Raw genomic sequence first — 9,707 nt, 5'->3', positions numbered from 1 at the left:
TTTCCTTTTTAAGGACAAAAAAGTGTTCCCGTGGTACTCTATAATGTGCACTAACCTTGTTATTTATGGCACTTTTATGTCTTAACATTCCAACATTATTATGGTCTTACATTTGGGACCTGTATTATGTGTGATATTTTCATTGTATCTTAAATTTTCTTATATGATGAGGTACTTTTTATGTCTAATTAATTCAGCTCACAGCAGACATATTACATTTAAATCAGCTGTACTTTAAAGGTGAATTGAGACTTTCCTCTCCCGACTCCCTGCATGTCTCAGGTCTGTAACATCCAGCGTTTTATATAATGCAAGTCTGCAATATGTGTGATGCTCCTTCAGTCAAATCAGTGGGATTTGAAAGGATTTGTCACCAGTCCACCAAAACTCCTTTTCTGACACATGTCCCATTGCCTCCACGCGGCAGACAATACGCTTCAAGATGAATATGCGCCAAAAAATAGGCACTCAAAACGTGTTATCCTCTTCTTAGAGGCATACTGCACATTATGATGAAGGATGGGTTGTCTCTGGCTTTTTTCTGCAACTCTGAGAGGATTACCCATTGTTTTTTTTTCTGGTGGGAGGATATTCATGTTTGTTTGTTTTTTTCTATATGCTGGATATCCCATTTCCACAGATCTGAGCCATGAGGAGTGCCTGTCCCGCAGCAAAGTAAAGCACCAGGTGCTGTCTGATACATGTGGGTGCCCAAGTTATTTGTGCTTCTGCTTGATCATGATGGGCATCCAAGATTGATAAAGATAAGAAAATAAAAGGGTATTCAATATAGCCTTAACACAAGGCAGTAAACACGTCTTACGCCTATAGGGGGGTGAATGTGATTTTTTTTTAAGTGCAGCATTGACCCAACACCCCTCCCTTCCTCCATCCCTCCCCACCTTTGCAGTATCTTGTGCTGGACCATGAGCTACCAGCCCATCCCGGAGTATCACAAACACCTCATAGCGCCTCCTCTCTGCATGAGCCCACCATCATGTTGCAAACATTTTCCTTCTCCTCCTCAACCACAGGGAAAGAAACTCTCAGTTCGTCGTAAACAGACTGCTTTTAAAACTGCAGCCCAAATGACATCACGTCGCTGCAGTGCTGCACTGTCCATGAAAGGTGTCAGTCGTTTTCTCTGATACCAAGAATTTGTCCACCGACCACTTGGCTCTGCTCTGCTCCAGACATCATGGCGTGACAACATGTATTCATTTATATCGGGCTCTTATTACGCAGGTGGACGCCTGCATGAGGAGTAGAGGCGCATTTCCAAAGGCTGGTCTGTTCTCTCTAGGACACAGCAAGATTTCCTGCAACATCCCGCCCGGAGAAATCGACCGCATTGCTTTTGTTGAGGAAGCGGACAGACCAAGTGATCTATGAAAACTAATTGCTCGCATGGGTACGCATAGTATTAGAGGAGAAAGGGGGGGAAAACCACGGCATTAGTGCATGGGTGGGATTCCTTCATTGCGCTTCAGACAGAGGAAGTTGTGACAACAAATGGCTACAGTCATGGCAAACAACTGCTTGTGACACAGGCGTGATAACTGCGCTTTCGTGCTGTAATTACTGGCAAACCGGTGTCGACGGAGAGTTTTCGACCTTCGTGATTTTTTGACGGACTTGAAGCCTGAATTTGACGCCAACCATCATCCGCCAGAGGCTTTTTTTTTTTTTTTTTTTTACCCTATCGCTTCGAAAAGAGCCCCGGACTGCAGTTTTTCTGTCCTGACACCATCTGTACCGCAATTCATAACAAGCGTGAGGTTTATTAGGGAATTTAATCCACCGTATTCCTTCGTTACAAACCCGTACGCGGGGAGGGGGGTACTTGAGACGACCACGTACTGACGCTTTAACCCCTTTTGAACACGGGCTCGGACGCAAGCCTCGGACTCTCCTGAGCTTTTTTGGATTTTGGGGGATTTCGGCTTTACATTTTCTGCCTTTACGCCTCAATCGGATCGCACTGGGATTTAAGGTGGGGTTTCATCCCGACGCAGGTAACTGGAAGATATCCAACTGTCTCTTGTTGATGACACTTCGGCGGCAGATCGTCGCTCATCACGTCCGTTGGATCTTTTTTCATTTTATTTAATTTTTTTATAGCACAAACCTTCAGCCAGCCCGACGAGAAGGTTTTACGCGTGAAATTTGGAATAAATGAACTCCCGTCGCCAGCTGAGATTCGTTGTGAATTTATCCAGTGACACAAGTGTATGGACGGCGGAGATCATGTGCAGTAGGAACAACCTTTCGGCATCTGCTTTATTAGTCCCACTTCTGGTAAGTCACTTAGTAGACTTGGTGAGAGATGTGGAGATGGACTTTGCACTCCTGACACATGTGTGGATGGATGTGTGCCTCTGACAAGCTCAATAGTGTCCAAATCTATCTGATGTGCCGCATTGATTGTGCAAACTACTAAATCTAAAATAACGGGCCTGCAATGTGATCTATCTATCTATCTATCTATCTATCTATCTATCTGAAACATATATATTTCTAAGTCTTACTTGCATTCATGTGCAAAGCTTTGCTGCACTTTAAAGGCAGCCATCCACAGCAGTCTGCAGAATAGTATGTCTGCCTGTCTTGCAGAGATGTGTTCATGCTACTTGTGATATTCAGTCCTCACGTGGTGGAGCAGTAATTGATAGTGTTAGTGCTGTTATACAGTCTGTTAGACGGAGTCAGACGGGGCCCCCAAAACAGCCCCTGTTGTATGGTAGTTGTGCCGTGGCTCCCAAAAACTGTGCAATGAAGATGGTTAAACGTTGACACATGAGTTGAATTCCCAGAGACTGGAGTGCATGTGGAAATGGCCCGGGCGTGTCTGCATCAGCACGACGCAGAGACTTTTCATAAATTAGCAGCAGCGCTGGAAATCCTCCCATCAAGGCAACATTGCACTGAGAGAGTGGACAGTTTGACTGTGAAGCCACAGAGCTTGAATGATGAGAAAAAACTATAGTGTGCCTTTATTTTTTTGTTAAAAGCATGCAGTGAGATGATTATTTTGTTTTATGGTGAGTGGAGGCCTCAGGAGCATGTGTGCACTGTGTGTTAGAGGGCTGCACATCACCTTTGTTTCTGACAATCAGCTAAGCAGGTTTAGAGATGATAAAGAGATACAGAAACACTGATGCAGCATGATAAGCATCTCATGGGTGCTGTGAGTGAATGCTGGCAATTACATTTTTGTAGCTGGAATTTTTATCCCCTCTCATCATTTTCCAGTTTTTCAATAAGCTCAGCCTCCTCAGATTCAACCCAGCATTTGTAGGAAGTTTGTTCCACTCTGACTATTCTAATTTTGGCATGCCAGGCCAGAGAGGTCAGTGTCTGGTCTTTGCAAATATCTGTTCATCACTCAGAGGACATCGGCAACAACAGATGGGAGAAGTGAGGGTCCAGGATGCCTGTATGGAGGTAGTGAGGCTGTAAATCTATTAGATTGAGGTGGGGTTAGATGCCAATATGCTTACAGTAAAGTCAAGTGAACATCCCTCATATATAGCTCTGCTTTATCCGCATAATACCTTCCAAGACATCCCCTGGGGAAGATGTAGGCATTGGCCAGTAGTGGTGCTACATCAGGGCGTGCAGTGAGTGTTACTGCAGCTTGCAGTGCTATTGGAAAACGGACTACCAGCTGCATCTACTGTATACACCCTCCTTTAGTGAGCCTTAGGACTGTATGTACGCCCCTACATGGAAGGGCACCACCTCTCTACAGCTGTCTACTGAGATTACATAGAGAAATGAAAAATGAAAGTTGTCACAAGGTCTTGGCATTGTTCCATATTCTGACAGATGCCTCTTACGTCTAAGAGCAATAAAAGAAACATACTGTACGGACCATGTTAGGCTTTTATGCTAAAAAACAAAAACAAACGTACAAGCAGCCCGCTCAGGGGCTTGGCTCACTGTTATTGTTAAGTGTTTTAGTAAAGGCTGAACCCTGTGTTTGTGACTGGCTGAGTGAATAGAGCAAATTGAAATTATATTTGGTTAAAGCTGTGCATCATACAGGTTTTAACATAAGGGACTTGAAAAGACTCCTAAAAACAAAGGTTAATGAGGTTTATTCTTAGGAGGGTTGATACCCTTGAGCCTTATTGGATTTGTAATTTGCATTAGCAGTGCGTGCAGCAGTACTCTTATGTAGTCAGATGTCTTTTTTACTAGCTGTGTATGTTGCAAGTGGTGATTATCAGGTCTTTGGTTTGTCAATGTGTTGCAGGATGTTACAACAGAAGCTCAGAGCACTTGCTGTCATGTGTTTGCCTAATGAAATCAGGCATGATGGTCATTATCGTTATCATGCATTATGCCAACACTTCCATGTTTAGCAATTCTACTGCAAGCAGGAAAACTACTGCAGAACCAATTCATATCTCAGCAGGTAATGCATAAAACTAAAGTGACAAAAGCATGTGTGCAGAGGTTTCTGCTTTCTAGCTTGTTGTATATGGACCGTGGGGTGAGATTAATGGGGTCTCTCTTCCTTGCCATTCTATTGCATTGTGTTACAGCAGCTGCTCATGGTGCTGCTGGTGTCATGTGTTTGCATTATGAAATCGGGACTAGTAGAGGGTTATCAGCCAGTGCAGGAATGAGTGAATCACAGCAAGCACAAGCTATTGATCTGTATTTGGGAGTATAAAATACTACACAGCATACTGTATAAACCTGTTTTTGATCTCTATTTGAGGGATGGTGAAATAGTCATTCACAGTCTGACATTTGCAAAATGTACGTTTGCAAGTTGCTCTAAGCTGTTATTCTAGGAGTCAGAATGGCATACAGTAAGGGACTTTTAGCATTTAGTCCTGTACACTATGGGTTGACGACATGGCTAAAATCTTGTATCACAGTATATGTAATTTTATATCACGATACAGTAAATGTTCTGTGAATTCAATTAAGAAATTGTTTAAAATAACCATACCATGGGTGCCTCAGTAGAGGTGGTACCACGTGTCAAGGGGTGAGCCCTTACTGCAGTGGCCCGGGTTCAAGTCTGGCCCCAGGCCCTTTGCTGTCATCCCCTCTTTTCTGTCTCGCTCAACTCTCCTGTCAATAAATCTAAATGTCAAGAAATAAAATAACCATACAATACTGCACTTCATCAGATCATATTTTCAGTCATGTTTGATTACTTCCTTCTTTTATTGGAACTTCCATACAAACAAAAACAACTGCTTCACATTCGTGGTTGGTTTTTTAAATGATCTTTTTATTGGGAAATCCATGTTATTTCACATCCATTGACAAATACAAATATATTTTCAATTATTAACAGCAAAATTATACAGAGCCAAGAGTTTTGTATCTGCAATAGAACTTCTTGTTCCAAAGGTCTCCAGCCTTATGGCTGATCCATTGTCCATTTCCTTTTATTTTAACTATATAATAAAGAACACAATTGAACTTTTTACATCCAGAGGGGTATAGGAGCAGAAAGTAAATACATACAATGAGTAAATAGATAAGAATATCTGCAGCAGTTTGACTTCATTTAGTTGTGTTCATATGACTGAAATACAGTTGGAAAGAAACCCAAAAGAAACCCTGTATAAGAAATAAAAGGTGGACGTTCCTTTAGCTTATTATTTTGACAAAGTCTGGTCTTAAAAGTCTAATAAACTGTACCCATCTTTCCTAGTGTTTTCTGAACATGTCCAACTTTAGGTTGAGAGAAAAAAAAACCTTTTCCATAGTATATATATCTATTGTCACATCTATCCAATTATTAAGTGTAGGTCCGCTCTGCAACATCCATCTTTCAGTCAGGGCCTTTTTTCCTGCTGCCAGTAATGCACCCATTAAATATTTGTCAATAGCTATCAGTTCTGGGGAGATATAGCCCAAATACATATGTGTGTTAACAACCTTCTGTATTGCTTTATGTATATCTTTCCAGTAACTTCGTATTTTGGGACATTCCCAGAACACATGATAGTGACATGCAGCCTGACACCCACAGTTCCGCCAGCACTGAGAATTGCCATTATTTTGGTGTACCGTCCTGAGTGGAGTGATGAAATATCCAGCTACATTTTTCCAGCAAAATTCCTTTTGTAATTTCCATTGAAACATACAAATGTCCTCCCATTCCTCATCCGTTATTGTCAGGCCTCCTTCCCTTTCCCATTTGTCCTGTATATATTTTGTTGAGGACGTTTTTAACTTTTATACAATTGGGATTTGACCCCTCTTTTAATTTTTGTTATTATAGAAATATATTATTTATGTTTTCTTGTCACTCTTTTCTTCTGCGGTGGTTTGCGAACTAGCTCAGAGGTGCATTACTGCCACCGACTGTCGCTCTCAATTCTCTCATGAGATCAAACGAGAATCCAGCCTTGTTACATAGCCTACCTTAAGACACTGAGGGACAGCTCCAATGGTGGAATTGGCAAATATGTACTGGTAGACACATTTCTAATATCACAGGGTATTAACCTTCATATCGCCCAACCTTACTGCACTCAATTATGGTCAGTATCAAAGCACCGCACAGTAAGGTGTGCTGGTTTGGAGGTGAAGAGACACGAGTCTGGTCCCAGCATTAATTAATGAAAAGTAGTTTATTGAAACTGAGAAGGGTCCGTGGTCTTGTTATGTGAAGGAATCTTTATTTCCAACTTTAAAACTCAGACTTCCTTTGCATTCATACATTGTCTGGAAGTAAACACCAAATGATCAAAGGATATTATGATGCAAACTGTGACACACTTAAAAGAAGTGATGTCAGTGAATAAACTAGTTATTTTTTAGAATTCTGGACACTGCATGCAGAACCAGTAAAGAAAGCAGAAAATAAGTACCAATTAAGTTGTTATCAGTTGACAGAATGAGATAGATGTTGCTCCCAAGGCAAGTTAAGCTATTTAGTGCTCAAGATGCATGAAAAAAATTGAGGAATAGTGTAATTACAACTAGCCAAAAAGATCAAAGGGGTAGCCACCGAAGCACTGAAGCAATTACACTAGAGCTACCCTTGGAATCTATTTTTTAAGGTTAGTGAGCAACAAAGTGACAGAAAAAAGCAGTGTAGCACTCCAAGCACTGAACACTGGAGGAAACACAGGTAAATAACATACAGGCCTCAAGAGGCATAAAACACTTTCCGACTTTGCTGCATCATGAATTTCAAACTAGCGTAAGGCAAGAGCACTAAAATATTACACTAAAAGGTTACTGCAGTGATTTTTTGTGTCGTAAACAGAGCTATTGATCACTTATGTGATATATTTGATACAGTATGTGTAGATTATCCTGTTCAAACAATGTTTCTTCCTACTCATCAGTAAGAAATGAATTATTTGACAATGGTTGAGGTATTAGTAAATATTCTTTGGGCAGTATGTTGGGCATGATGTTGCCTCACAGGAAGAGGGTCCTTGGTTTGAATGCATTAATTATCTCATATCTGTTTGTGTGCATGTGTGAAAGAAAACCAGAGTATAATAAACACTCACACAGTCCAAAGACATGCATTGTAGGTGGGTTGGGAACTTTATTTTGCCCATTTGAAGGTGAATGTGACTTTATTAGCCCTGCGTTAGACCTGTCCAGAGTGCACCTTGCCTCTCGCCCATTGCATGCTGGGATCGGCTGCCGTCCCCTGTGACATTCATTTTCAACACAGTAGAAGCAGCGTTGAAAATGAACGAATAAACTGCATCACTTGCTGTAAGTGACTTGCACTATCGCTTCAGATACGTTGTAGTCAATCAGACATTAGCAAACGCTTGTTTTAAAATATTTAGTCAATAAACAGATGAAAGCAACTGTCCTAGGGCTGTCGTGATGAAGGAGTTCTCCCTTTGGGGAAATATATTGTGTCTCAACAGCGTGGTAGGCAGTATACCTGCCATTTTTGTTGTTTTTGCACATTTCTTTGTAACTTGACTATGTTTCATCTTAGTATCTGTTCATACTAATTACCTGTACTCTTCCTCCTACTGCCTCCTGGGTCTGTGACCCTCTTAACGGACGATTTCCAGCTGAGGAAAGTCACCATTTAGTTAACATATTCTGCTGAAAGTTGCAACTGGCAAGTCGCGGGACGCAAATGCCACAGCTGTGGTGAATTGGGATAATTAGCAGATCAGTCGGCATTTTCTACTACAAGATGACTGGTGTTTCCAGTTGGGAATCTTTCCAGAGTTACTTTTTCTAGTGTGTTGTTGTAATCCTGGGCCGAGTCTCTGCAGCCTAGCGGTAGCCTAGTCCACAACTGCAATAAAAGCAAAGCAGCAGAAAACTCTCCAAAGCACATTAACCAGAGTAGATGGACTTTTGTATTTGGTCAGGGTTTTGTATGTCTGGAGAACATTCGTATTCTGACTTGGTACCCTTTGGAAAGAATGATTGCTGCATGGCTCCTCTTATCTTGGAGGCTTTTAGCCCCTCACATCTGAGCAGTACATCTGAATGAGGAAAACTGTCATTTATTGTCACAGAGCATGAACTTGTGCCTGGAGCCGGCCTGTTAACCATAGCTTAGTCGCTGTTGTTTGTTTCTAATAATGACTGATAAAACAGGTGAGCACAAGGAGCGCTGATGCTTAAAGACTGACCTGCTCGGTGCTACATGATGAGTGTCTCATGTAAAATGGAGCAATATAGGGTGTGACCAGAATGTACAATGGGAGCTTGGTGTAAGGGGGGTACTGAGGGAAGAAGTGGAGAGACTCGCTGTCTTAACGGAGGGATATAGATTCACATAAAGATCTATATAGTGGTTGCAGAGCTAATTCTTTCAGGAATACGGTGCAGGATGTGGTATGATATTGAACACCCAGCTGAGCTCAGTGGTAAGCATCCATTATAATCCAAACATAGCATATTCAACCTGTCTAGAGCAGCTAGAGTCCTGACACAAATATTCAATTGGGAAAAACATGTCACCTGCTGTAGAGCATATGGCATTTAAACTGCAGAAAAGCATCACATTTTATACCCATGAGATCTGCTGCATGGTACCAGCCAGTTGCCCATTCCTTCTGTTGACTCGGATAAGAATATTATTGGTGGCATCTGTCTCCCACAAGAACCACTGCTGTGCAGTCATCCTGCCACTGTGGCAGCCTTTAACTGTTGTTCCTAACACTGTGTCAGAGCCTTTATGTGGCCATTTAAATAAAGTGATATGATATCATTATGTAAACAAGAAACAATGGGTGAGTGTAGCATAATAGCAAACTTTCAGTGATGTCTTAAATTAAAGCTTCTAGTCTTCAACTGTTTACCCGAAGGTGACATTGATTCAGATCATGCTTTCAGTTGCTGCATTTGGTCATATTGATCAATATCTTCTGCCAGAACAGCATTTCCCTCTCTTGAGAAAGCCAATTAAGAGAGCTACATGCTCTCATACACAATTTGAAATGCACACAAACACTATCTTCCCCACAGTGCCATTAAATAATGCATAAGAACAATATATTATTGTACAGCGCTTACTACCATGGGTCTTACTAGTCCTATTAAGACTTTCTTCTCTGAACTAAGAAGCATTGGACAAAATGTAGTGCATTTAATCCACTATTCATTCTTGACTGAGGCATTAGGAAAATGATAATGCCTCCGTGGATTACTCTGAATATGACACTGTGATGAGGGATCATTCTGTCCTTACATATTGATTTGTTTGTCAGAAAGTCATATGGCGTGCTCTT

General features: G+C 41.4%; 1 protein-coding gene across 2 annotated transcripts in view; it reads left to right on the top strand.

Moving 5' to 3' along the window:
- The first annotated feature begins 986 nt into the window (after positions 1 to 986).
- The window catches only part of lrfn1 (leucine rich repeat and fibronectin type III domain containing 1), a 103,570-nt gene continuing 94,849 nt past the window's right edge, over positions 987 to 9,707 (top strand). For both annotated transcript variants that reach the window (XM_051397465.1, XM_051397464.1), the window contains exon 1: positions 987 to 2,298. The gene's annotated coding sequence lies outside the window, so the exon portion shown is untranslated. The remainder of the gene's footprint in view (positions 2,299 to 9,707) is intronic.

The sequence above is a fragment of the Dicentrarchus labrax genome, unplaced genomic scaffold, assembly GCF_905237075.1.
Source record: "Dicentrarchus labrax unplaced genomic scaffold, dlabrax2021, whole genome shotgun sequence".
In the NCBI taxonomy this organism is placed as follows: domain Eukaryota; kingdom Metazoa; phylum Chordata; class Actinopteri; family Moronidae; genus Dicentrarchus; species Dicentrarchus labrax.
The sequence above is the reverse complement of the archived record's forward strand: the minus strand, read 5'-3'. Positions and strand labels throughout refer to the sequence as shown.